The sequence below is a fragment of the Salmo trutta genome, chromosome 22 (genome assembly GCF_901001165.1).
Source record: "Salmo trutta chromosome 22, fSalTru1.1, whole genome shotgun sequence".
NCBI classification, from domain to species: domain Eukaryota; kingdom Metazoa; phylum Chordata; class Actinopteri; order Salmoniformes; family Salmonidae; genus Salmo; species Salmo trutta.
The window spans coordinates 17,782,838-17,810,668 of NC_042978.1; the positions used below are offsets into that span (position 1 = coordinate 17,782,838).

At 43.2% G+C, this 27,831-nt stretch overlaps 1 protein-coding gene across 4 annotated transcripts in view; it reads right to left on the minus strand.

The window, feature by feature from the left end:
• LOC115158256 (leucine-rich repeat and immunoglobulin-like domain-containing nogo receptor-interacting protein 3) overlaps nt 1-27,831 on the minus strand; it is a 49,127-nt gene that overhangs the window by 19,813 nt on the left and 1,483 nt on the right. Inside the window, exons 1-2 of one of the 4 annotated variants that reach the window (XM_029706988.1) lie at nt 18,304-18,449; nt 17,630-17,831 (exon numbers count right to left, since the gene is read on the minus strand). The exons of 1 other annotated variant lie outside the window; for it this stretch is intronic. The gene's annotated coding sequence lies outside the window, so the exon portion shown is untranslated. Of the gene's footprint in view, nt 1-14,415; nt 14,895-17,629; nt 17,832-18,303; nt 18,450-27,831 lie in introns of those variants that run through there. 2 more of the 4 variants (XM_029706987.1, XM_029706990.1) reach the window with 2 other exon arrangements.

Here is a 27,831-nt window from a genome sequence, read left to right on the forward strand (position 1 = left end):
GCAATCTTTTTCACGGCGCATAGGGAGGAACATCTCTCATCACATCATAGATAATGAACTGGTAATACATCCACAGATATAATTACTACCCCATTGCACTGTATCTATAACATTCTTAGCCAAATACACAAACGAGGGGAGACGATATACCAGAGGAGAACCCATCTGATAAAAGGGCTTGAATTCAAATGAAGTATTTTATTTATTTATTAATTTATTTAACTAGGCAAGTCAGTGAAGAATAAATTCTTATTTACAATGACGGCCTACCAAAAGGCAAAAGGCTTCCTGTAGGGACGGGGGCTGGGATTAAATAAAAAATAAAATATAGGACAAAACACACATCACGACAAGAGAGATACCACGACACTACATAGAGAGAGACCTAAGACAACAACATACCGTGGCAGCAACACATGACAACACAGCATGGTAGCAACACAACATGGCGGCAGCAGCACAAAACATGGTACAAACATTATTTTGCACATACAACAGCACAAAGGGCAAGAAGGTAGAGACAACAATACATCACGTAAAGCAGCCACAACTGTCAGTAAGAGTGTCCATGATTGAGTCTTTGAATGAAGAGATGGAGATAAAAATGTCCAGTTTGAGTGTTTTTTGCAGCTCATTCCAGTCGCTAGCTGCAGCGAACTGAAAAGAGGAGCGACCCAGGGATGTGTGCACTTTGGGGACCTTTAACAGAATGTGACTGGCGGGTGTTGTATGTGGAGAATGAGGGCTGCAGTAGGTATCTCCGATAGGGGGGAGTGAGGCATAAGAGGTTTTTATAAATAAGCATCAACCAGTGGGTCTTGCAACGGGTATACAGAGATGACCCGTTTACAGAGTATAGAGTGCAGTGGTGTGTCCTATAAGTGCATTTGTGGCAAGCCTGATGGCCGAATAGTAAAGCACATCTAGCCACTCACGAGCACCTTCCCCTGCTGATCTATAAATTATGTCTCCGTAATCTAGCATGGGTAGGATGGTCATCTGAATCAGGGTTAGTTTGGCAGCTGGGGTGAAAGAGTAGCGATTAACGATAGAGGAAACCAACTCCAGATTTAACCTTAGCCTGCAGCTATGATATATGCTGAGAGAAGGACAGCGTACCGTCTAGCCATACTCCCAAGTACTTGTATGAGTTGACTACCTCAAACTCTAAAAACCTCAGAGGTAGTAATCACACCTGCGGGAAGAGGGGGATTCTTTTTACCAAACCACATGACCTTTGTTTTGGAGGTGTTCAGGACAAGGTTAAGGGCAGAGAAAGCTTGTTGGACACTAAGAAAGCTTTGTTGTAGAGCGTTTAACACAACATCCGGGGAGGGGCCAGCTGAGTATAAGACTATCATCTGCAAATAAATAGATGAAAGAGCTTCCTACTGCCTGAGCTATGTTTTTTATATAAATTGAGAAGAGTGTGGGGCCTAGGATTGAGCTTTGGGGTACTCCCTTGGTGACAGGCAGTGGCTGAGAAAGCAGATGTTCTTACTTTACACACTACAATCTTTGAGAAAGGTAATTAGCAAACCAGGCCAAAGACCCCTCAGAGACACCAATACTCCTTAGCCGGCCCACAAGAATGAAATGGTCTACCGTATCAAAAGCTTTGGCCAAATCAATAAAAATAGCAGCACAACATTGCTTAGAATCAAGGGCAATGGTGACATCATTTAGGACCTTGCAGTGACACATCCATAACCTGAGCGGAAACCAGATTGCATACCAGAGAGAATACTATAGACATCAAGAAAGCCAGTCAGTTGATTATAAAGCAAAGCAGTACGACAAAAACAACAGCACAGAGCTACACATAAACAAATGTACAGTCAATAACACAAAATAAATATACCTGCTGGATTACGTGCTCTGTGTAGAGTGTTGGGGCTATTTTGTAAATTACATCGCCGAAGTCAAGGATCGGTTGGATAGTCAGTTTTACGAGGGTATGTTTGACAGCATGAGTGAAGGAGGCTTTGTTGCGAAATAGGTAGCCAATTCTAGATTTAATTTTGGATTGGAGATGCTTAATGTGAGTCTAGAAGGAGAGTTTACAGTCTAACCAGACACCTAGGTATTTGTAGTTGTCCACAATTTCTAGGTCAGAACCGTCCAGAGTAGTGATGGTGGGAGGGTGCGGGCAGCAATCGGTTGAAGAGCATGCACTTAGTTTTACTAGCATTTAAAAGCAGTTGGAGGCCACGGAAGGAGTGTTGTATGGTGTTGAAGCTCGTTTGGAGGTTTGTTAGCACAGTGTCCAAAGAAGGGCCAGATGTTTACTGAATGGTGTCGTCTGCGTAGAGGTGTATCAGAGAATCACCAGCAGTAAGAGCGACATCATTGATATATGCAGAGAAAAGAGTCGGCCCAAGAATTGAACCCTGTGGCACCCCCATAGAGATTGCCAGAGGTCTGGACAACAGGCCCTCCGATTTGACACACTGAACTCTGAGAAGTAGTTGGTGAACCAGGCGAGGCAGTCATTTGAGAAACCAAGGCTGTTGAGTCTGCCGATAAGAATGCGGTGATTGACAGAGTCGAAAGCCTTGGCCAGGTCGATGAAGACGGATGCACAGTACTGTCTTTTATTGATGGCGGTTATGATATCGTTTAGGATCTTGAGCATGGCTGAGGTGCACCCATGACCAGCTCGGAAACCAGATTGCATAGTGGAGAAGGCACGGTGGGATTTGAAATGGTCGGTGATCTGTTTATTAACTTGGCTTTCGAAGATTTTAGAAAGGCAGGTCAGGATGGATATAGGTCTATAACAGTTTGGGTCTAGAGTGTCTCCCCCTTTGAAGAGGGGGATGACCGCGGCAGCTTTCCAATCTTTGGGGATCTCAGACGATACCAAAGAGAGGTTGAATAGGCTAGTAATAGGGGTTGCAACAATTTCAGCTGATCATTTTAGAAAGAGAGGGTCCAGATTGTCTAGCCCAGCGGATTTGTAGGGATCCAGATTTTGCAGCTCTTTCAGAAGATCAGCTGTCTGGATTTGGGTGAAGGAGAAGCGGGGGGGGGGGGGTTACTGCAGGGGGTGCTGAGATGTTGGCCCGGGGTAGGGGTAGCCAGGTGGAAAAATGCTTATTGAAATGATCGATTATCGTAGATTTATCGGTGGTGACAGTGTTTCCTATCCTCAGTGCAGTGGGCAGCTGGCAGGAGGTGCTCTTATTCTCCATGGACTTTACAGTGTCCCAAAACTTTTTGGAATTAGTGCTACAGGAAGCAAATTTCTGTTTGAAAAAGCTAGACTTAGCTTTCCTAACTGACTGAGTATATTGATTCCTGACTTCCCTGAAAAGTTGCAGGGGCTATTCGATGCTAATGCAGAACGCCACAGGATGTTTTTGTGCTGGTCAAGGGCTGGGGTGGGGTGAACCAAGGGCTATATCTGTTCTTAGTTCTACATTTTTTTAATGGGGCATGCTTATTTAAGATGGAGAGGAAAGCCCTTTTGAAGAGCTCTACTGACGGGACGAGGTCAATATCCTTCCAGGATACCCGGGCCAGGTCGATTAGAAAGGCCTGCTTGCTGAAGTGTTTTAGGGAGCGTTTGAAAGTGATGAGGGGTGGCCGTTTGACCGCAGACCCATTACGCACGCAGACAATGAGGCAGTGATCGCTGATATCCTGGTTGAAGACAGCAGAGGTGTATTTAGAGGGCAAGTTGGTCAGGATGATATCTAAGAGGGTGCCCATATGGTTACGGATTTAGGGTTGTACCTGGTAGGTTCCTTGATAATGTGTGAGATTGAGGGCATCTAGGTTAGATTGTAGGACGGCCGGGGTGTTAAGCATGTCCCAGTTTAGGTCAACTAACAGTACAAACTCTGAAAATAGATGGGGGGCGATCAATTCACATATGGTGTCCAGGGCACAGCTGGGGGCTGAAGGGAGTCTATAACAAGCGGCAACGGTGAGAAACTTGTTTCTGGAAAGATGGATTTTTAAAAGTAGAAGCTTGAATTGTTCGGGCACAGACCTGGATAGTATGACAGAACTCTGTTGGCTGTCTCTGCAGTAGATTGCAACTCCGCCCCCTTTGGCAGTTCTATCTTGTCAGAAAATGTTATAGTTATTTATAAGACTTTTGGTGGCCTTCCTAAGCTAGGATTCAGACACGGCTAGGACATCCGGGTTGGCGGAGTGTGCTAAAGCAGTGAATAAAACAAACTTAGGGAGGAGGCTTCTAATGTTAACATGCATCAAATGAGAGCGCCTGGGGAATGGGAGTGGTGCTGGGGGCTGCAGGGCTGGGGTTAACCTATACATCACCAGAGGAACAGAGGAGAAGTAGGATAAGAGTACGACTAAAGGCTAAAAGAACTGGCCGTCTAGTGCATTCGGAACAGAAAGTAAAATGAGCAGGTTTCTGGGCGTAATGTACAGACAAGGGTAAGGTAGGATGTGAGTACAGTGGAGGTAAGCCTAGGCATTGAGTGACGATGAGAGAGGTTTTGTCTCTAGAGGCACCATTTAAGCCAGGTGCGGTCACCGCATGTGTGAGGGTGGATCAAAAGGGCTAGCTAAGGCATATTGAGCAGGGCTGGAGGCTCTACAGTGAAATAAGACAAAAAATTACAAACCAAAACAGCAATAGACAAGGCATATTGACATTAGGGAGAGGCACGTGTAGCCGATTATTGACAAGTTTTTCCAACACTTTTGATAAGCAGGGGAAAATAGAAGGCCTTTAACAGTTAGAATCAGCTTTAAATAACGGATGCACCGCGACTGCCTTCCAAGCAATGGGAACCTCCCCAGAGAGGAGAGACAGGTTAAAAAGGTCAGAGATAGGCTTGGCGATGATAGGGGCATCAACCTTAAAGAAGAAATGGTCTAAACCATCTGTCATGACGTTGGCCTGTGGGTAAGGTTTATGACCCCCCCCCCATAAATACCTTTCTCCCTTCCCCTCTCTGACCCTACTGAAGGACTTGAATAGCCTGTGTTAAATATAGAGAGTCTGGGAACATCAAACAAATGGGGAAAGGAACCATATTTTGGTAATAAAACCAGTTGGAAATATGCTTGGGAACGTAATGAGTATGTATGTCAGTTCTGTTGTCATCTGAGACATTATGACTGATGACAGGATGACATAAACTGTACCTGAGAAAGTATACACCCTCTAGTTATCAGAGTCACATGGAATTGTTATGCAATTGAAATGTTTGATATTGAAATTGTTTGTTAGGAGATGGAATGTAATTTTAGCTTCCAAATGAGAGATTTGGGTTTTCATAAGGAAAGTGCCCTGCTTGATCAGTGGCCCACCCCTGTGAAGAGGAGGGGTTATAAACGATGAAACACATCCTTCCCCCCTCTCCACTATATAAGCCTTTGACGAAAAGATAACCAGGTTGTTCCAGTACGTAAGGTCTGCAGCCTCTACGTTAGAAGGACACACATGTCAAGAACAGAACTAAGCCAACCTCGGCGTGAGCTTTGGTTGTGAATGGTATGAACTTTGAGCTTATTCACTACAGAAGTGATACTTCCTAGCCGTTGAGTTAGCAGCGGCCGCTGTAGACGTGGGCTAGGAAAGGACGGACGACGGATCCAGTCTAACAAACAGACGAAGATACCACCACGTATCCAATTTACCACCAGAGACATTCTCCCAAGGACAGGAAGATCTGTTGGCCAACCCGGCCAGCATCTACGACCAATCTACCGAAGCGCAGCTCAGAGTAAATATTTATTGCATTTTCCTTTTCCAAATGGGCGGTAATTTAGAATGCATAAGATAATGTATTTACGATAGCATAGCTGCTGTTTCTTCGTTCCTAAGTCTTCCCGCTCTTTCATTCAAGCCCAACCCCCTTTCCTTTGTGTAACCAGCCATGATACAGGTTCCGTCCACCAGGACGTTTTCTGTATGACATCATTGGTATTCTGTGTATATGTAATTCTGTGTGATTAGTTTAGGTATTTAGTAAATAAATAATTAAACCCAATTTTGTATTGCTGATTCAACTTGTTAGCCAGGGTTCGTGAAGATAACCAAGAATTTACAACTTTCATTATGAGACTGAAAATAAGACAAGGGTTAATATTGACTGCTATCGATGTAAAATATTACTAAGTATTTTAAGAGTTTATTCGGAAGATAACGGCTCTATAAACGTTCTTCCGTGGTGCCCCGACTTTCTAGTTAATTACATTTACATGATTAGCTTAATCAGGTAATATTAATTACAGAGAAATAATTTAATAGGTTAGCATGTCATATCACTTAATCCGGCATAGCCAAAGACACATCTGACCCAGATTGTTTTTTGTGGCCAAGTTTAAAGAGCTCCTTTAGCACCTCTGACTCAGTGACCGCCTGCATGGAGAAACTTTGTAGCGGGGCGGGGGGGAAAGAGGGAGGAGCATCAGGGCAAGTCGTATTAGTAGGGGTGGGAGATAAGGAAATGTTGGACGGACAAGGAGGCATGGCTGAGTCAAATAGGAATTCTGACTTAATGAAGTGGTGATTAAAGAGCTCAGCCATGCGCTCCTTGTCAATAACAACCACATCATCAACATTAAAGGAGGAGGGTCTATTCTCCAAGTATTTAACCATTTTCCAGAACTTCTTGGGGTTAGACCCAGAGAGAGAACTGCTCCTTAAAGTAACTAACGTTGACCTTCCGCATAGCCTGAGTACACTTATTTCTCATTTGCCTGAACGAGAGCCAGTCAGGATGAGTATGCCGAGCCTTTTGCCAAATGGAATTCTTGAGGTGGAGTAACTGTCAGATCAGGGTCGAACCAGGGGCTGAACCTGTTTTTAATTCAAATTTTCTTTATGGGGCATGTTTGTTAACAATACCACTGAAAATATATGCTTCTATACCAATTTACAGAGGCCAGGTCATGAAGGAAGCCTTGCTCATTCAAGTGTTTTAGCAAGCATCTATGAATCAGGACAGGTCGTTTCACTGAGCAGCCATTACAAACATAGGCTGTAAAACAGTGATCCCTAAGGTCATTACAGAAAACACCTGACTGATATCTATCAGGATTGTTTGCGAGGATAACATTAAGGAGAGTAGCCTTTTCTGGGTGTTTGGAGTCATACCTTGTGGGATTGGTAGTAATCTGAAAAAGATGTAGGGAGTCCCATTGCTTTAGGACTTGGTCAGGTGGTTTAAGCATGTCCCAGTTTAGGTCACCTAGCAACCAAGCACTGAAGGTGTTCCTTGGTAAAGATTGCCACTCCACCACCTTTGGAAGATCTGTCTAGCCGAAAAAGGTTAAATGCTAACATCAGCGTTCAAAACACTCTTTCTTAACCACGTCTCAGTAATGACCAACACATCTGGATTGGAGCTGTGAACTCACACGTTCAATTGATACATTTTAGGTAATAACCTTCTAGTGTTAACGTGCAGAAAACACAGGCTTTTACAAGAGCAGAAATCAGTGAAGCAGATATCAGAGTCAGAACTGGGGATAGCAACAGTAGATGGGCCAGGGTGTACATGCACATTTCTATATATCAGCAGCAGTATTACAATCAGGGCACGGCAGAGGACAGGGAGAGCTGTCCTCATTTGAATGTGCATTAGATGGCAACAAGATCATATTGTACAGCAGTTTCATCAGGTAACTTGAATACAAAGCCAGCGAGAGGTGGTTAGAATAGGATGGGAGGCCAAGAGTCCGTGTAACCAATAGAGAGTCAGAGTTCCAAGTGTGGGAACGAACATAGTCTGTCCCACAGTTGGGTAAACAAGCAAGTTCATAGTCAACAAAGCACGCAGGCGGCATGAGGCAAATGGCATAAAGCACAATAAAAAATATATAACGACTTGGGGCTAGCCATAACTTCAGAGTCAGTGCAGCAGACAACGGGAGTAGGTGTCACACACACTTGGGAGAAACTTTTTTCGGGACAAGCTACAGAGAAATCAATCTAACACGATCTGATATAGCCTCTTGTTACAGAGGGAGAGAGGGTGAAGAAAATAGAGGTGTGGAGAGACTGAGTGACCATGAAGAGTAAACAGTTGATGAAGGAAAGTCCAAAGGAGGGGAGAATAATTTCAATTACAGTTAAGGAAAAAGAGAAGTCTGCAGGATGATATGGCAGAAATTACAAATTGATGGAGAGGAAGAGAAAAATAACTATTTTTCCTGAAGGAAAGAATGAGAAAAAAAACTAATCAAAAGAAACATAGTAAAGGAGAGAGAGGGTTTAAGGGAAGGTGATGAGGGATTATACAATTTGACAGAACCAGGGAAGAAGAGAGAGCAGAAAAAAGGGTTTTGCCGAAGTTGAGGCGCTGCGGAGAGTGCAGACGTATGTGATTGGATGGGTATTTGACAGGTGCTCTCTCCTGTCTCTCCGGTGTAAATCTCAGCATTAGAGAAATCCTACCCCACTGTGCAGTGGCCTTGCTAAAGTCTGCCTAATGCTCCAGGGAGAGTTCACACTGAACCGTGCAAATGACAGAGGTTCTGAGTTCTCCCTGATGAAAGCTTAGAATGAAAAAAGAGAGGGGAGGAAGGTGGAAGGATTGGAGAGGAGGGAAAGATAGCAGGGGACTCAGCTGCTTTTTTTAGAGCTTATGGGAGAAAGGGAAGGAGAGAGGGATGAAGAGGGACTTAAGAGGAGGGGAAGGAGGACTCAGCTGCTTACTCTCTCTCCCAGTATGTGATTCCTACCCCTGCAAGCTGGGCCGGCCTCCCTACAGGAATAGTACGATGTGAGATGTATCATGCGTTTTTACAATCATATGTCATTTGAATCTACAATATAGATCATTAATTATTGATTATTTGCCTTATAGAAAACGCCACCAAAAGGCCAACAATTGAGTTTCAAATTACAATGGCAACAGTCTGTAGCATGTCTAGCGTAATGACAATCAAAATTGAGTCCCACTAAACCTGTCAATTGAAATCAGAGTTAATTGTAATTTTACTGACCCTGGATTGGGGCAGATGCTAACATAGAGGTCCCATATTCACTTCATAGCTTCCCACAGGCTTGGGTAGGCAGCATGCCATGGTCTGCTCTGTACAATGAGGTCCCTGGGTAATTGGGTGCTGCACATCAAACGCAGATCTCTTCTGACACCACACAGGAACTCACTGGCTTCACTGGAGCTGGGATAAAACAGCATGCTATATAAACGCATGCAGGCAGTTAGTCTCAAAGAAACAGCACAGCCAAGCACAGAAACAAACAACAAACTCCGTGCCGACACACAGATAATAGGCCCCTTAGACAATGTTAACCCAGACACATCCACCAATCAGCCTTCACCACACCATGAAGGAAGAAAGGCCGCTCCTCATCTGAAGGAGAGGGGCAGGGAAGACATGCTAGATAGAGGATTGGAGAGGGAGATAGGTTCTGACAGTTTACTGCCATACAACTGGCCAATCTGTGAATCTGTGATGGTTGTGTATTTATTTCTAAGAAAGCTGAATAATTCATTTCAGCCAAATACATGCTGGAGTGGAGAGAGGCATCGATGCTGCTGCATCCATTTTAACTCCCATGATGAATTCATGAACCAAAGGCGCTCCGTCCTCTTAACCTTAAGAGTGTGGCAACCCAGTGCAGAGAGATGAGTATACCTGTCAAATAGAGAGAACTGTGAATGCCATCCAGAAACACACCCACAATGCATACCAAATGTTCTTCAGCCCTGCTCAAAAAGGCTCTGAGAGAGGAGACATGCACACACACACACTCACCAACAAAGTATTCCCCTCACTCGGTCTGTATACGGCAGTTAAGCTAGCAGTTAAGGGTGTTGGGCCAGTGATCAAAAGGTTGCTGGTTCGAATATCCCCGAGCCGGCTAGGTGAAAAATATGCCCATGTGCCCTTGAGCAAGGCACTTAAAACTATTTGCTCCTATAAATTGCTCTGTATAAGAGTGTGCTAAATGACAATAAAGCTAATGTATAAGCAGCCAGTGAACTCAAATTCTCATGTGAGTTAACATAAATATGCAGTGTGTGCACAGCATATCATAGATTCCAGTGCAGGCCTCAATACAAAGATAAATCCTAACCATATCTTTCAAGTAGTTCAAAGCCTGGATTCTCAGCACTGTATTTCTGATCAAACTTGCTCTGACAGTGAAGCTGAAGGATCTCACCATCAACTGTCACCAACATGTACAGACATTCAATATCTTCGTTCCAAACATCTAGATAAAAATGGAATAGGTCCCTTCCCCTGCAAATGTAAAAAAAAAAAAATATTTAAAAAAGTAGCAAATGACCTAAAAATACACTCCAACTCCTGGGATGCTTTGGGAGAGGAGGAGGAGGAGGCCTTTCTTCTCTTCCTCTTGCCTTCGGCTCTTCACATCACATATATATTAACCCTGCATAATGAAGGAAACAACTGGGTTTACAGTTTATCATTAGCTCCCCTTGATGCCACACTTTGCCACAGCTCTCAGAAATAAAATAGAATTTACCCGACACCCTGCTACTGGATAGCAGTGTCTGCTCTGCTCTCCTTCTGCTGCTGTATCCTCTGCCTCCTCATAAGATGATTTGATGAACTGACTCATTATTATTTAATGCTGAACGGCTAAAATATAGCCTGCTTCTGAACTGATACCATGATCCCCTGCAATAGACAGAGAGGCTGATTGAGGAGAGTGCGGGTGGATGACTGAGCTCCAGCACAATGTGACTGATCACCCATCTACACCTGTCACTCACTCCCCTGCTGAACGTTGCCAGTTCCAAGCTCAGTCGGCCCTGTAAACTATTAACTAACGTGCGTTAAATGCTCCATGTGAAAACCGATTGATCAATCTAATGTTAAATACTCCCATTTGCACAGAGCATCAATCGGTTTAAGGCTGGTTACACAAGACAATAGGGTTCTATTATGACTTATAGCCAGGGTTGGGGCTGTGTGTGGGCACATTTATACAATATAACAGCTATTTTGGGCAAACGCTTATAAATCAATCAAATTAAAGCCACCTGCTGGCAAGTGGTGGGCAGACCCTGGGCGGGGTAATCAAACACCTTGTGGACTCAGATCAAATCACATTATGGCACATTGGAACAACCAGCTCGTGGCTTGTTTGATGACTAGATGATTATTAATCTAATGACATAATTAAAGAGCTGGCCCAAAAAAATAGGTCCACACAGAGAGAGAGAGAGGAACCTGAACCATCGTCCCCAAAGGCCCAAGCAAATAGGTGTGATAAAACAGGAAGGCTATGGCCTATGAGTGATACAGCTACAGTAGTATAGAGCCTGTATAACTCACCCTGCTGCCCCCACAACCCACTCATGTACCATACTGGAGAGAGATCTGTTTTATGGCCAGAAAGTCACACTATTTCAAGTGGAGCTGCCAGGCCCAGAAAATACATCAAATCAAATGAGGTGGAGACTGACAAGTATATAAACTCACAGCCCCCTCCTCGTTAAACTGCCCACTAGGTGATTTAGCGGCTCTGCGGCCACACTCAGTTACACCTAAAGGTTCATGTTTTTAACTGCAAGCCTCTTACGCTTCCATACCTCTATCTTCTGCCATTTTGTTGACCTTCTGAAAATAACAGGATCTAAGTGTTTTATAGAGCTGTTTGGGAAGTGGACGATGTGAAAGAAATACTTGAGTGCCTTTTAGAAAAACGCTAGCAAATATATTGTTGATCAATAATTGAAATGAAATGTGATGGAAAACCAACAACTAATAACCTGAACAAAATGACTTGTTCACTCCTCAATAGATTCCAGGCTGTAGCAGATCACATTGACCATGCTACAGAAATAGCATATAGAAATGATAACCAGCTACAGCGCACATACCACTACTAATGAGAGCGTTCTCTCTCAGCACCCTTGTATAGACATGACTTGTTCATTCTCTTTCATGCCGAAACCCAAAAGACATACAAAGTAATACAAATCCCTGTTTCCGCCTCTCCTCTGTTCTGCCCTGCTATTTTAGTATCTGCGCTGGCAGATGCTCTGGGTGCTACAAAGGGGATACAGGCAAACTCATTAGCTCAGATGCCAAATGTAACTACATGGCAGGTTCAAGGACTCCAGGGAAACAGAGGAAATGCATTAGGGTTGGTGGAGGTGACAATTGGATAGGTGTGATATGATGATAGGATTGATGATAGGTCCACCTCTGATTGAACTGAGGAATATATTTACATTACATTTTAGTAATTTAGCAGACACTCTTATCCAGAGCGACTTACAGTAGTGAATGCATACATTTCATACATTTTTTCTCCGTACTGGTCCCCCGTGGGAATCAAACCCACAACTCTGGTGTTGCAAACACCATGCTCTACCAACTGAGCCACATGGGGAATATTGCCTATTATTGCAGAATAATCTTACTTATTAGCTTTGGTCACCAGCAGGTAGACATCATAGTACAATACTGAATCAAGTTACATAATGGTGCTAATTCCAATTACTACACTTCTATTACTACACTTTCAATTACTACACTTTCATAACAAGGCAATGTAGTATATGAAAGCCCTCACAAAAACGTGTGACAGGCTCTTTCAATGTTATCAATCTGTCTCTTCAATTACTTCTATAAGCTGTGATCCAGGTTTGATGTTCTTAAGGTACAATTGATGTTGCCAAGGACAGCCCTGCAGATTGGCAAGGACAGGTCATTCTGAACATTCATTATGCAACTGAGTGAGTGGGAGGTATATTTCAAGAGTGAACTGTCCAGCTGGACATTTTCACTGTGGCCACTGACATGCCACTAGTAGCCCCTGGGTTGTCCTCTACTTGTTCCCTCGTTCTCTACTGCAGACTGTGATAGTAGCAGTGCACTAAGCCTGATGACAGGGGATGCATGGGTTTTACTGGCCTCGTAAAGCCATGATGGAACACAATGAAGCTCGGCACTGCCAGTGCTGAGGAGATGTAATGTCACATTTGAGCACAGTGGACAGCTTTATATGCAACAGCAGGAGATGGCAAAGGACCGTAGGCATAATGGATACATTGCACTCTGATGCATTCTGGATGCCATAAACATTCATTAGGACATTTCGTTATGGATAGACAGGGTTATACTGTGGCTAGGTGCTGTTAAACACAATTGACTGAGCTGTGTAAGTCCAATAGCTACCAGTGCCCTTCTGTTTCTGAAGAACCAATATCCCATCCAATATCCCAAGTATAATCTCATCTCTCACGTAAAAAACATCAGGAAAACCAATAAAGACAGGCATCATCAGAAATAACTCCAGGCATATAGGCAGGCGAATTGGATAGGAGAACTGAACTGAGTTCCACCAGCAGTTATTGTTCCGCTTGTCTGTCTGTCTGTCTGTCTGCCTGCCTGACTCTCTCTCGGTCTGCGTGTCTAGGGAGGCTGGAAGCCCTAGAGGAGCTCCACAGTCAGTCAGTCCCACTAAGCCAGTCAGTCTGACTGTGGCAGGACAGGGAGTCATACAACACGTCCCCCTCACCGTGATACGCCTGCAGGATCGATCCTGGGGTGCAACCTTCTCTCAGCCCCATGTCCTGGTAATTAAGATCTAATTGTGTGAGGATGAGCATAGACACAGGCCGAGCGGGGCGGCACGGAGGAAGCAAACAGAGAAGACACATTTTAGGGACAAGGAGAGAATATCCACCTACAGAGATAACAAGATCAGATGTCTGTTTTCAAAAGGAGCTAGACAATCTATTGCTATCACTAGCCGGCATCCACCCGGTTACTCAACCTTGCATCTTAGAGGCTGCTGCCCTATACACATAGACTTGGAATCACTGGCCACTTTAATAATGGAACACTAGTCCCTTTCATAATGTTTACATACTGCTTTTTTCATCTCATATGTATGTACTGTATTCTATTCTACTGTATTTTAGTCAATGACACTCCGACATTGCTCGATCTAATATTTATATATTTCTTAATTCCATTATTTTACTTTTAGATGTGTGTGTATTATTGTGAATTGTTAGATATTACTGCACTGCTGGTGCTAGGAACACAAGCATTTCGCTACACCCGCAATAACATCTGCTAAATATGTTTATGTGACCAATAAAATTTGATTTGATTATCTGTTATGACTGCATAACCCCCAAACCTAATTTGACCTGAGGCTGATGTAGAAACAACAAACAGAGCCTCTGAGAGAAATAACAGAAGGGTTGGGATGACACTGATGTGATAGGAAACCGCTCAAAAGTCCACAAGGCAGGGAGTCAAAACAGGATGAAGAGACGGTATCCATTCACGTATCTATGACCTAATCTGTGGTTTGAGAACCTAATTAAATAATGCTTTTATGCCTTCAGTTAATTACAGGTGGGTGTCAGTGTCAGTACCCGTTCTTAGTTCTCTCTGTTCGGTGTCTATACTGGGTGCATGCCTGTGTGTGTGTGGCTTGTGAATCAGAGGAAGTTGGCTTACCCAGGACTGGAACTTGACTGGTGGTCCATCCACATTTGCAAACCTGTTCCTCGCTCAGCGTGTATGTGTCTGTGCGTCTCTGGTTCCGCGGTCTGTCCGTCCGGAGAGTGTGTGTGTGCTGTACTGTGATGTTGCTACTCCAGCTTCCTATAGCAGTCAGTGAGCCTCCAGCTTCCTATAGCAATCAGTGAGCCTCCAGCTTCCTATAGCAATCAGTGAACCTCCAGCTTGTAGCATCAGCAGCTGAGCCTGACTGCAAATCGCTTCGTTCCCCCTCTCCCCCTGCGCTACCTCCCTATCTATAGAGCATCTACTAACTCCCTCTTCCTCTGCAGATAAAAAGGCAACTGTAGTCTCTCTCCTCTCTCTGTTCTTTGTGTTCCAGACCCAGCCCCTGGATCCCAGTAGGCACAGGGCTTTGTGTCTAGGGGAGGATGGAGCTCTGCCACAGTGAAAGCCTGGACTGGTGGCGGTGTGCTCTTTCACTACAGGAGCATGCGAGTAAATGTGTGTATAAGGGAGAGCTACTGCCGCTACGGCTGCTGCTGTTCAGTGGAACTCATTATGCACTGTTGCTGCCGCTCCACTACACTGGCTGTTTAGCTTCACAACTTACTCTGATGGTCAATGAACTGCTTAGGGATCCTCTCAAAAGTCTAGAAAACAGGAGTCAAGGGTTTAGCTCATCCACAAAGCCCCCCCCCCCCCCCCCCCCAGTAAGCTCTGAAGCTGAGAATGAGGAGATAACTTTTGCTTTACCTCCAGGCATTTCACAGATATTTTATACTTAAACCATGCTGTTTAATCACAGAGGAAATTGGAGCCTGAAGCATTGTAGGAGTGTCATATTCAGGTGAACACAGACTGTACCCAATTTCACCCTCTACTGCTGGCTGACTTACTGTCCCTTTATTGTCACTTAGAGACAGCACTTCATGTGCACTGATGGAGAATCTCTATGCAAAATGAAGCAAATGCGAACACAGTTATATTATGTAAGGAACGACCCAATGATAATATGGAAGGGGTGATACTGTTTTTCTGTACTAGCACCACTCCTACTTAAAGTATTGGAATGTAGTTGCCCACCTACATGTTCATAATCATATTTCAGCCTCCATTATAATATTATCATGTTTCTGTTAAAATCTCCTATATTGTTCTGCTGTTTTATGGACTGAGGATGTACAACTGATCCTTAACAGAGTTTAAATGTTGCACTCCAGTCTCCTTTTTTTAGCTGATTTACTTAACAAAAGGTACATCTCAATAGGAGGTCCAGGTATCCTCATGACATGGTACAAGTGGGGGGGGTGGGCCTTTCCTCTTTTGTCCTGTACATGCTTCTCAATAGAGTGGTGAGGAGGTGTCTACCGTGTCTGGAAGAGAATTCATCACAAATGTTGTGTATTCAGTTCACTGAAACATCATTTTAAGCTTTGTTTTACTATTGACAGTACTGCTGATTTCGGAATTGTATACCGATTTTCTGTCCTTAAATATAAGTCATCTGATTTATATGTTTCAGTCTCTGAATTTTTCAATCAAACTTTTCACCGGCAGCACTGATATCAGGGCATAAAAACTACAATCCGACTCCTGAATTACCCAGCTGGCGCACATATGCTCTAGATCCAAGCTCGTTTTCCACGGTTTTCCCTGGCTAAACTAACTGGCTAGCTGAACTATGCTAGTTCTCGTCCTCATTGCCAAACTTCATAAATACTGCACCTTCAACTTCAAAACTCCTTTGCTAATAATACAATCACGTAACTAAGAAATTCGCTGTAAAGAAACTTCAAAATGATGTATTGTTTTGTTGTATAGGTTTGAGATATCTGTCGTAAGATGACGGCGGTGAAGGATATCATTGCTAACACAGATCTAAGTTCAGTTTTCAGATCCACCGGCATCATTGACGTAGGGTTAGCTGGGCGTTTCTGATTGGTCTTGGAACTGTGACAATGGGCACCCTCTCCCCGCTTGGCTCGATGGGATACTGTATGTAGGGATTTTGCCAACACATCCAGATATGGACAGTCTCGTACCCTTAACCTTTTTTCTACTGACTATCATATTTGTTGATTACATCTGACTTGTAATATGATGAGTAATCCAGGAATGTCACGAGTTAATTGACACAAAAAAAAACTCAAGAAAATAGCAACTCTACAGATCCCAATGACTACAATGAATGGGGTATGAGAGAATATTTTCTCCCTGTGCCGCTGACGGCTATTCTTGTCCGCTCATACAGAACTAATAAAAGGCCCAGTGCACTCTTTTTGCGAAAAATAATTATTACAATTCTGACTCATCAGGGTTATGTGTAGATGCATTTATCAACAACAACAGAAATCCATGAGTGTGTTTGTGTTACAAAGACAAAAGATTTTCTACTGTAAATAGGCTATTATATTGATGTGCTTATAAAGACAGTATGCCTACACTTCACCTAGCAAATGAAAATAAGCACAGATAGAACAAGGAGCACAAACATCTTTGGTACAACTTCAGCTGAGCCAGAACTATCATGGCATTCTATTCTATTTCTAAGGTCTATTCTAAGGGTTTGGCTGTCTAACTACACACTGACATGCACTGCTCTCTGGGTGAGGTTCTGTCTTACAGTCTCCAGTGGCTGATGAAGTCCCTTCCATCTATGTCATGTATTACAGGTTATGGACAGATGCAGTCAGGTGGCAGGAGGGGTGGAGTGCATGACACTCCATCCTGGATATGTCCTCCAGGAGGAAGCTTTGAATTGGTCAGTAGCCTACAGAGCAGTATGAGAAGAGTGCAATTGCTGAACTTGTGCTGATATTCTAAACAAAGTGTTCTGATAACTTTCAAGTGTAAGTTCCAAGTAGAATAAACCATACTTCACATAATACTGTAGAAGCAGTGTTCTGCTAATATAACAATGTGCAAATATGACACTTGTCTTTCATCTTCTATTGTCATATTTGCAATATTCACATCCGATATAGATACTGTAGCTATCAGCATTTTGTCTGAGGGTACATGTTAGTCGTCATCCCTTCATATGGTGTCCCATATAAGACAGTCCCCGCCCCCCTACCATTCAATAATAACAAAAGATGACGAAAAGTAATAGATGTGTCTTGTATAATTTTAAAGCTGAGTGCAAGGTCTCTCTCAGTTCAGACATCTGTATCAGCCTGTCTTTTAGTCCGGGGACTCCTTGACAAACCATCTCTCCTGTCCTCCAGCTGTATCAGCCTGTCTTTTAGTCCGGGGACTCCTTGACAAACCATCTCTCCTGTCCTCCAGCTGTATCAGCCTGTCTTTTAGTCCGGGGACTCCTTGACAAACCATCTCTCCTGTCCTCCAGCTGTATCAGCCTGTCTTTTAGTCCGGGGACTCCTTGACAAACCATCTCTCCTGTCCTCCATCTGTAGAAAAACAGGGTAGAGTTGATACACACAGCACTGATTACATTATCAGTGGTTGTTAGGTGAATTCCAGGGCAGACATGTGATAGTATTTTGACCTATGACCAGATCAAACCCGAACACCCTGAAGTAGGACTGAAGCCTGGCCACGTACTTGTTCCCAGTTGTCTTCAAAGTACCATATGCAACCAGCGGTGTAATGTTACTTTGCTGAATGCTTGTTGACATGTTAGCTAAAAAGACTGGTACTCAGGATAGAAAATACACCGATTTTATGAGAACAGGCATGTTGTTTTAACACTAGTAGCAGAGAAATCCCACGAATGCTAGCTAGTGCTAACTAACCTAGCCCTTGATCATGACTCCCAGGTCCGTTACAGTAAAGGCAGAATGCCGCCATGACCTGAGTTATCGAGATCAGGTGCTAACCCAAACAACATGCCTGTTGTCATAAAAGTAGCTAGCTACCTACCTTGCAAATCCGGTTTAGTTAACAATATCTTTGTCCGAGTTGAAATGATTTTGGCTAGCATTCGTTAGCTAGAATAGGGATCTTCTCAGCAAGCTGGCTAAAGTGACATACTATCAAACCTTAGTCAGGTGCAACGTTAGCTATGCAAATCTTCCTCTCTATGACATTACACATTAAGGAGGGGCTATGTATTTAGCTAGTTACATCACAGTATCATAGCTAGCTACTCACCATACACTAGTCACAGCCATCATGTTATACGTTTGTTGTATGCATTAAAACTATGCACCACTTTATGGAAGCCCATTTTCACTCCTATACTAAGCAAGTGTGCGCAGTAGCAGTGCGTGGGTAAAATCACCCGGGGAAGCCAATCCAGGAAAAAAGGCATATTATAACCTGTGTTGTGATAATTGCGTTGTTTGCTCTATAATCTGTTAGTTCATATGCCTTGACACCGCGATATATAGGCCTAAGGCAGAGACAATAAAAAGACAGTGGCAGAATAAATTCAACCACACCTTTGTTTCATTACAAAACCGGAGAGCAACATCTGTCCGGTGAAGTCCACGAAGCATATTGCCTGTAACAAACAGTTACATGACCTACAGCATGGTCAAGGAAGGTAATGTTTCCAACATTTGACTACTAAACAACTATTGATTTAGAACCACAGAGAGTTATCGCAAGTCGCAAAGAAAACAGGAGCTGCCTCCACTATTCCAGCACCATTTCAACATCATCTGATCACCTATGCTTAGTCTAACAACTAAAAGATATCAACAACTATTTAGTCCAATTAACGTAAGCTAAATATGATGTGCCTGTCCATGGTACTGATTTGTGTGTGTGTGTGTGTGTGCAAAAAAAATGTTGCCTCACCCTATTTGTAGAGAAACACTAATGCCATCCTCCTCTTTTATGTTGCCTAAATGGTCTATGACTGTCATACAGAACACACTTTTAGTTTTTGTTGTCCTAGACTACCTGGCTAAAATACTTTCTCGCTAGCATATCTTCCTTTCATGGGCAATGATGCGCCAGTCCAGCTAGTTAAGATTAGCATACCAGATCTATCTACATGTTAAACTTCCATCCTCTCAGGCCAGGGGCACAATGTATGAATTTATGGTTGGATCAGAATCAATGTTATAATCATTGGCCAGTATAGAGAATTAAGTAAAATCACAAGTCCAAACCCTTATTTCCATCCATGGCTAATTTAGGAAAGGGCTAGCTAGCCACTGGAGGACAACAACACAACGAGATGCAACAATTCAAGTTTTTTTCTGTCAATAATGACGTTTGGCTTGTGATATGATTGGTCTGAAGCCAAATCCAAACTGGCATCCTTGACACTTTTTTGGTTTGCCAGGACCATCACAGCTGAGCTCACAAAGTTTAGCTCAACGCTGATTGGCTATTCTTTTTTCATCAAGGGAGGCCAAATGCTTGCTGGCTTCCCTTGCATTCAATACTACGGGCAGCAACAATATCATACTCTTTATGACCATACAGCATCAGATACATTACATTCAGCCTTGTGCAAATTTAAGGACATTTATGAAACACAGACATGAAGGATACATTTTCTTTTTATGTTCTTATATACATTTTTGGGAGAAGCCTGGCTTCTCTTGGCATCCATGAATACACGTCACTGAGTTGCAAAAATAGATCTTTGGCCACGCACACCAGTGGAGGGTTTGGCGTCGAAAAACGGAAGCATATGCAAGACAGTACCTCAACTACATTAAAATATGGCGATGCATCTTTGATGTTATGGGGCTATTTTGCTTCCACTGGTCCTGTGACCCGTTTTAAGGTCAGTGGTATCATAAACTTTATCAAGTACCAGGACATTTTAGCCAAAAACCTGGTTGCCTCTGCCAGGAGGCTGACACTGGAAATGGCCATCTCAGTCTCTGGACTTGAAACCCATTGACAACCTGTGGTTTGAATTGAAGAGGGCAGTCCATAAGCACAGACAAAGGATATCAAGGATCTTGAAAGATTCTGTATGGAGGAATGGTCTATGATCCCTCCCAATGTGTTCTCCAATTACATAAAACATTTAAGAAAAAGGCTCAGTGTGTTTATCCTCGCAAGGGTAGGATGCTGGAGTACTGAAAACGGGTGCCAATAATTTTGAACCTTATCCTTACCCTAAATCTCTTTCTCTGCATTATTATAAAATAATACTTTCAATTTTGGGGGGGGCATACAATACAGCTCAGTATTTGTATCATTTTATACAGTCCTTTTTGCACATCTTTATCAAGGGTGCCCATAATTATGGGCATACAAGCACATTTCACCTTGAGTGAAGGTTTCTAATCAATTCAGTCAACAAGCACATACGGTACGTTCATGCCCGCCCACTCATTATTTTGTAATAGTCTATCTACTGGCCTTGAGCAACTTTAAGTACACTCACTCACAAACATCCTCCCACACCAAATACAAAAGACTGAGAGAAAAAGATGAGACAGAGAGAGAGACTGGTGTGAGAGGAGTGTTTAATAAACTGAGAAAACTCATGGGACTGTATAAGACAGATAGACATAGTGCACAAAAACATCAGAAATAGCCTGGAAATTCTGCTAACCAGACATCAAAAGTGGTGGGTATGAATGATGGTGGATTGCACCCAGATGCCCCTGTAATCACAGATAAGTGCAGCTTTTATAGTAAGATACAAATTCCAGTGCACGTGCCCATGTGTGCGTGCGCACGTTAGCCAAAACAGTGAGACTGCTGTGATCATCTGTATGTCTACCCTAGGGACGGTGCTGCTGTGCTGGGGTGGTAAACCGCTTTTGCGGCCTCACTGCAGCTGTGAAAAGGGCTGAGAAATCCTGCTGCTCTCTCACGCCCTGCGGACCATGCCGATCTGCAGTGGCACACAGCAACACACTCACAGGACTGGGGAGCTGGGTAAATGCTGTTATCCACTAGTGTTTATGTGATAGTTCAAACACTGCCACATCAGGCAGTGTTGGAGGAGATGATTCTCACTATGAGAAAGAAGGTCATGTTAACCCCGGTGTCCTGGCTAAATTCCCAATCTGGCACTCATACCATCATGGCTGTCTAATCATCCCCAGCTTACAATTGGCTCATTCATCCCCCTCCTCTCCCCTGAAACTATTCCCCAGGTCGTTGCTGTAAATGAGAATGTGTTCTCAGTCAACTTACCTGGTTAAATAACGGTAAAATAAAAAATAAAATAAAAAAATCAGGTCAGAGAAACACGTCTGATCAAATGTATGCCAAGACAACCATTCAAATGTTCGGAGCAGAGAGGTGCAGTATCCCACACCTGTGAATTGCCGTTGTCCCCTGCCTCTTGCATGAACTCATATTATACTGAACACATGTGTCTGCTCAACCACAAACCTCCCCTGCAGGTGCTCTGAACCTGGTGATGAATGATGACTTATGATTAAATGCATTTCTATAGCTCCTTGACTCTCAAATGCTCCCAGTTCCCACATCTGTGAGTTCCTCTGCTGCACCTCTGCTGCAGAATACTGCATGACATCACCATAGAGAATGGTGTGCAGAGTCATGGTGACAAACGTGCCAGTGGAGGGTGGGTGAGTGAGTGAGTGAGTGAGTGAGTGAGTGAGTGAGTGAGTGTGCATCACATGGTGGTGATGGGCTCCTGGGCCCGGACATGGTGACTCACACTGGCCTGAGCTGATGCTGGAGACCCTGTGGTCTGTGAGGGGGGAGGGGGGAGAGAAGGAGTGACGAGTGGGTGTACCCTGTAGCCTCCATAGAGACTAGGAGAGGGAGATGATATACGAGAGAAAATGGGAAAGATGGAATACGAGGGAAAGAGGAAAATATATGGAGAGTGGGAGGTGGATTGAAAGCTGAATGAAGTGAGTGCTGGAAGAGAGAGAGAAGATAGAGAGGATAGTCTGTGGGGAGATAGTGGAGTCTATGCAACCTGCAGCATCCACAGAGACTGGTAGCCTGCAGAGAGAACGGAAGGGAGGTCTGTGGATCCTGTACTGGCAGAGCAGGCAGTGCTGTGGAGGGAGACAGACAACGCTAGCTAGATGTACCCGCAGGCCTACACGCTGAAGGAGGGCACTACGTGGGCGGGGGCCATGTTTACTGGTGTAAATACAGATCCCTACTGGGAGACCGTCTCTCTGTGTGTGGATGTGATTGCACACACCGTTTACCAACAGCAAAGCCCTATCATTACTGAATAATTTGTACTGCAACTGGAGCACAGGGAGGATGAATAGGTTATACTGACTATGTTCTTATATTCATAATGAGGGTTTGCATGCAATTAGATGCTATTTTGTTGCAACTTATTATTTTAAATTGGAGTTTCAAATTTGTGAAGACATTGAGAGCAAAATATACTGTTCAACCCTTCAGATACCTTCAGATAGGCTGTTCCTACACAGGCATATAATCACAACTCTCTGCCAGCAGACCACATGTAGCAGCTGCAGATCAATACGCCTTCAGTCCTCTACTCTGTGTGTATGACACTGGGATAACGTCAAGCTTGCTCTTGTGAGACAGTCCCTAGCCTGGAATTGAGGGTCAAAGGCATGCACAAATGGCCCAACCTTATGACAGCAGCATTATGCCCCCATAGCAAGGACACATGGCACACACATTTTGGATTATGTAAAGTGAGTGTGGAAGAGATGAACAAATGATTGCGTCACAAAACTTTCACACATCGGGAAAGTTAACAGGTAAAATATGTGGTTGATGCTTCAGAGGGGGTGGTGTGTATGTGTTGCCTTCCTCAGAGCCTTTATAAGCTCCCTGAAGCACGTGAAGGGTTGTGATTTCCCATTCATGTGTAAATGTAGGCTACCGTACGCCAGTGTTTTCCATTGAGTAAGTGTATGAAAGTCTGAGTGGTTGGCAACAGCATGGAGGCACCATGTGGACTCATCAATCATCTCATAGCTTGATAAGTAAATTATTTCTCATTTAGAGATAATTATGTGCCCTTGCAGGGAAATCAAGTAATGCCAATTAATTAGAAAATACCCTAACATCCGTATGATTTGGTAACAAGGGTATGTGTAGACATGCACATACAGTACATACGTATCTGTGATTTACTGTGGAGTAAACGTGGAGAGAGAATAATTTTTTTTATTTTCCCTGCATTTCAAATTTGACATGGATCCTCACTGCAGACATATATATGATTTTGTTTCAATTATGTATCTAAAACATGACTACAGCTATACATTCACACAACAGCATGAAACATCCATCATCTACAATTTTAGCGGGAAACGGCTGACCCAGCAAATAAAGGTGGAGGTGAATTTCAGTCTGTAGCGCGTCCCCCGATAATGCTGAAATCTACAGAAAAGGAAGAGGAAGGCGAGGGGCTGGTAAATGAACTGCAGCAAATAATACAAACACACTGAGACCACCATGAGAAATAGCCTTGATACCTGGCTATATTGTATTCAACAAGGCTACATAGTAACTACCAGACAACCACTGGCATAAAGACCACATGGGAAATAGGTTGCACTGTTTTGGTCTGTGGTTCTCCAGTCCCTGTGGGTGTCAATAAGAGGGTGGATAGTGGCTGGAGCTTACTGGGTCAGTAACATCATCATCACACCTTGCCCCAGTCAGATACTGCCTGTCCCTTATCCCTGGCTTAAAACACAGCGAAACTTGGCTCTGGCCACTAGGCCAGCAAAGCCCTGTATTAGTAGTGGCTAACCCACTGGATCTCCTGCCCTCCTGCTCTGCTCAAGACAGTAGGGACAGATCCAACCGGACAGCCATGGCATTTAGATGCGCTAACATGGATTCTGTATAATGCCCATAGAGGATACACAGTTTCTCAACAAAGCCCCAGCTAAGGGAATTATACAAGTGGACAGTGCCTTCAGAAAGTATTCACAATCCTTTACTTTTTCCACATCTTGTTGTGTTAGATCCTAAATTAAAAATGAATCAAATTAAGATTTTGTGTCAGTGTCCTACCCTCAATATCCCACAATGTCAAAGTGGAATTTATTTTTTTTGAAATTTTTACAAATTAGTAATGAATGAAAAGCTGAAATGTTCTGACTCAATAAGTATTCAACCACTTTGTTATGGCAAGCTTAAATAAGTTCAGGAGTAAAACTTGCTGAACAAGTCACATAATAAGTTTCATGGACTCTGTGTGCAATAATAATGTTTAACATGATTTATTAATGACAACCTCATCTCTGTATGCCACACAATTAACTGGAAGGTCCCTCAGTAGAGCAGTGAATTTCAAACACAGATTCAACCACAAAGACAGGGAGATGTCCAATGCCTTGCAAAGAAGGGCACCTATTGGTAGATGGGTAAAAAAAAAGCAGACATGTAATATCCCTTTGAGTATGGTGAAGTTACTAATTACAGTTTGGATGGTGTATCAATACACCCAGTCACTACAAAGATATAGGCAAAGATTTATAACTAAAACAAGATAGACCACTGCCTGTTTCCAATGGGAACAAATGAGTCATCGTGGGCAGAACAAGCAAGGAGGTGGGAAGAGCCAAGCACACGCTAGCGAGATCCTATTGGTGCGTTCCAGCATGTATCTGCATATTTCCATTAGGGAACGCCTACTATGCGATGTGTGCATGTCCAATAACTAAATTCACCTTTGCACTCCTACACTGTGTGATTTTTTACAACTTTGGTGAATTGTAAAGTCTACAGAACTTAGTCCACTCTGTTCATAGCAGATTTTTGTTTTGGGAACAGAAAACTTTATTGAGAGCAAATGTTTCATCAATGAGAAAATGTGCAGAATGTCAGACAAAAATCCATCTGGTTCCATTTTCTCCCACTACCCGCCAGTGGGCTTCCTCTCACTGGTAGTGAGTGGAAACGCCAAGCGGATGCTTCACATTTATATATCCAGTGAAATATCTGTATGATTGTTCTATCTGTGATACAGGCGTCCATCCCTCCGGAGAGGAAGGAAACCGTTCAGGGATTTCACCATGAGGCCAATGGTGATTTTAAAACAGTTACAGAGTTTAATGGCTGTGATAGGAGATAACTGAGGATGAAATCAACAACATTGTAGTTACTCCACAATACTAACATAAATGACAGAGTGAAAAGGAAGCCTGAACAGAATAAAAAATATTCAAAACATGCATCCTGTTTGCAACACGGCATAAATTAAAACTGTAAAAAAAATTGGCAAAAAAATCAACTTTATGTCCTGAATACAACGCGTTATGTTTGGAGCAAATCCAAAAGAACACATCCCTGAGTACCACTCAGCATGGTGTTGGCTGCATCATGTTATGGGTATGCTTGTCATTAAAATAAATGGAATAGAGCTAAGTACAGGCAAAATCTTAGAGGAAAACCTGGTTCAGTCTGCTTTCCAACAGACACAAGGCCAAATATAAGCTGAGTATACAAAACATTAAGAACACCTGCTCTTTCCATGACAGACTGACCAGGTGAATCCAGGTGAAAGCTATGACCCTTATTGATGGCACTTGTTAAATACACTTGAATCAGTGTAGATGAAGGGGAGGAGACAGGTTAAAGAAGATTTTAAGGCTTGAGACATGGATTGTGTATGTGCCATTCAGAGGGTGATGCCTTTGAACGGGGGTATGGTAGTAGGTGCCAGGCTCACCGGTTTGTGTCAAGAACTGCAACACTGTTGGGTTTTTCTGTCAAGAATGGTCCACCACCCAAAGGAAATTCAGCCAACTTGGCACACACTACCGGTCAAAAGTTTTAAAACACCGACTCATTCAAGGCTTTTTCTTCATTTGTACTATTTTCAACATTGTAGAATAATAGTGAAGACATCAAAACGATTAAATAACATATGGAATCACGTAGTAACCAAAAAATTGTTAAACAAATCAAAATATATTTTATATTTGAGATTCTTCAAATAGCCACCCTTTGCCTGGATGACAGCTTTACACACTCTTGGCATTTTTCTCAACCAGCTTCATGAAGTAGTCACCTGGAATGCATTTCAATTAACAGGTGGGCCTTAAAAGCTAATTTGTGGAATTTATTTCCTTCTTAATGCGTTTGAGCCATTCAGTTGTGTTGTGACAAGGCAGGGGGGAATACAGAAGATAGCCTTATTTGATAAAAGACCACGTCCATATTATGGCAAGAACAGCTCAAATAAGCAAATAGAAATGACAGTCCACCATCACTTTAAGACACGGTCAGTCAATATGGAAAATGTCAAGTACTTTGAAAGTTTCTTCAAGTTCAGTCGCAAAAACCATCAAGCGCTTTGATGAAACTGGCTCTCATGAGGACCACCACAGGAAAGGAAGACCCAGAGTTACCTCTGCTGCAGAGGATAAGTTCATTAGAGTTACCAGCCTCAGAAATTGCAGCCCAAATAAATGCTTGACAGAGTTCAAGTAACAGACACATCTCAACATCAACTGTTTAGAGGAGACTGAGTGAATCAGGCCTTCATGGTCGAATTGCTGCAAAGAAACCACTACTAAAGGACACCAATAAGAAGAGACTTGCTTGGGCCAAGAAACACAAGCAATGGACATTAGACCTATGGAAATTTGTCCTTTGGTCTGGAGTCCAAACTTGATATTTTTGGTTCCAACCGCCGTGTCTTTGTGAGATGCGGTGTGGGTGAACGGATGATCTCCGCATGTGTGGTTCCCAATGTAAAGCCTGGAGGAGGAGGTGTGGGGGTGCTTTGCTGGTGACACTGTCTGTTATTTATTTAGAATTCAAGGCACACTTAACCAGCATGGCTATCACAGCAATCTGCAGCGATACGCCATCCCATCTGGTTATGGCTTAGTGGGACTATCCTTTGTTTTTCAACAGGACAATGACCCAATAGACCTCCAGGCTGTGTAAGGGCTAGTTTACCAAGAAGGAGAGTGATGGAGTGCTGAATCAGATGACCTGGCCTCCACAATCCCCCGAACTCAACCAAATTGAAATGGTTTGAGATAAGTCAGACAGCAGAGTAAAGGAAAAGCAGCTAACAAGTGCACAGCATATGCGGGAACTCCTTCAAGACTGTTGGAAAAGCATTCCTCATGAAGCTGGTTGAGAGAATGCCAAGAGTGTGCAAAGCTGTCATCAAGGCAAAGGGTGGCTTTGTTCAACACTTTTTTGGTTACTACATCATTCCATGTGTTGTTTCATAGTTTTCATGTCTTCACTATTATTCTACAAAGCAGAAAATAGTAAAAATGAAGAAAAACCCTTGAATGAGTAGGTGTTCTAAACCTTTTGAGTGGTAGTGTAAGTGTGGGAAGCATTGGAGTCAACATGGGCCAGTATCCCTGTGGAATGCTTTCAACACCTTGTAGAGTCCATGCCCCCAATGAATTTGAGACTGTTCTGAGGGAAGGGGGGGGGGTGCAACTCAATATTAGGAATGTGTTCTTAATGTCTTGTACCCTCAGTGTATATATGTAGACTAGAAACACAATAAAGCCATCTTGTCTTGCCCAAGGTTTTATTATGTATAGCAATGCCCACACTAAT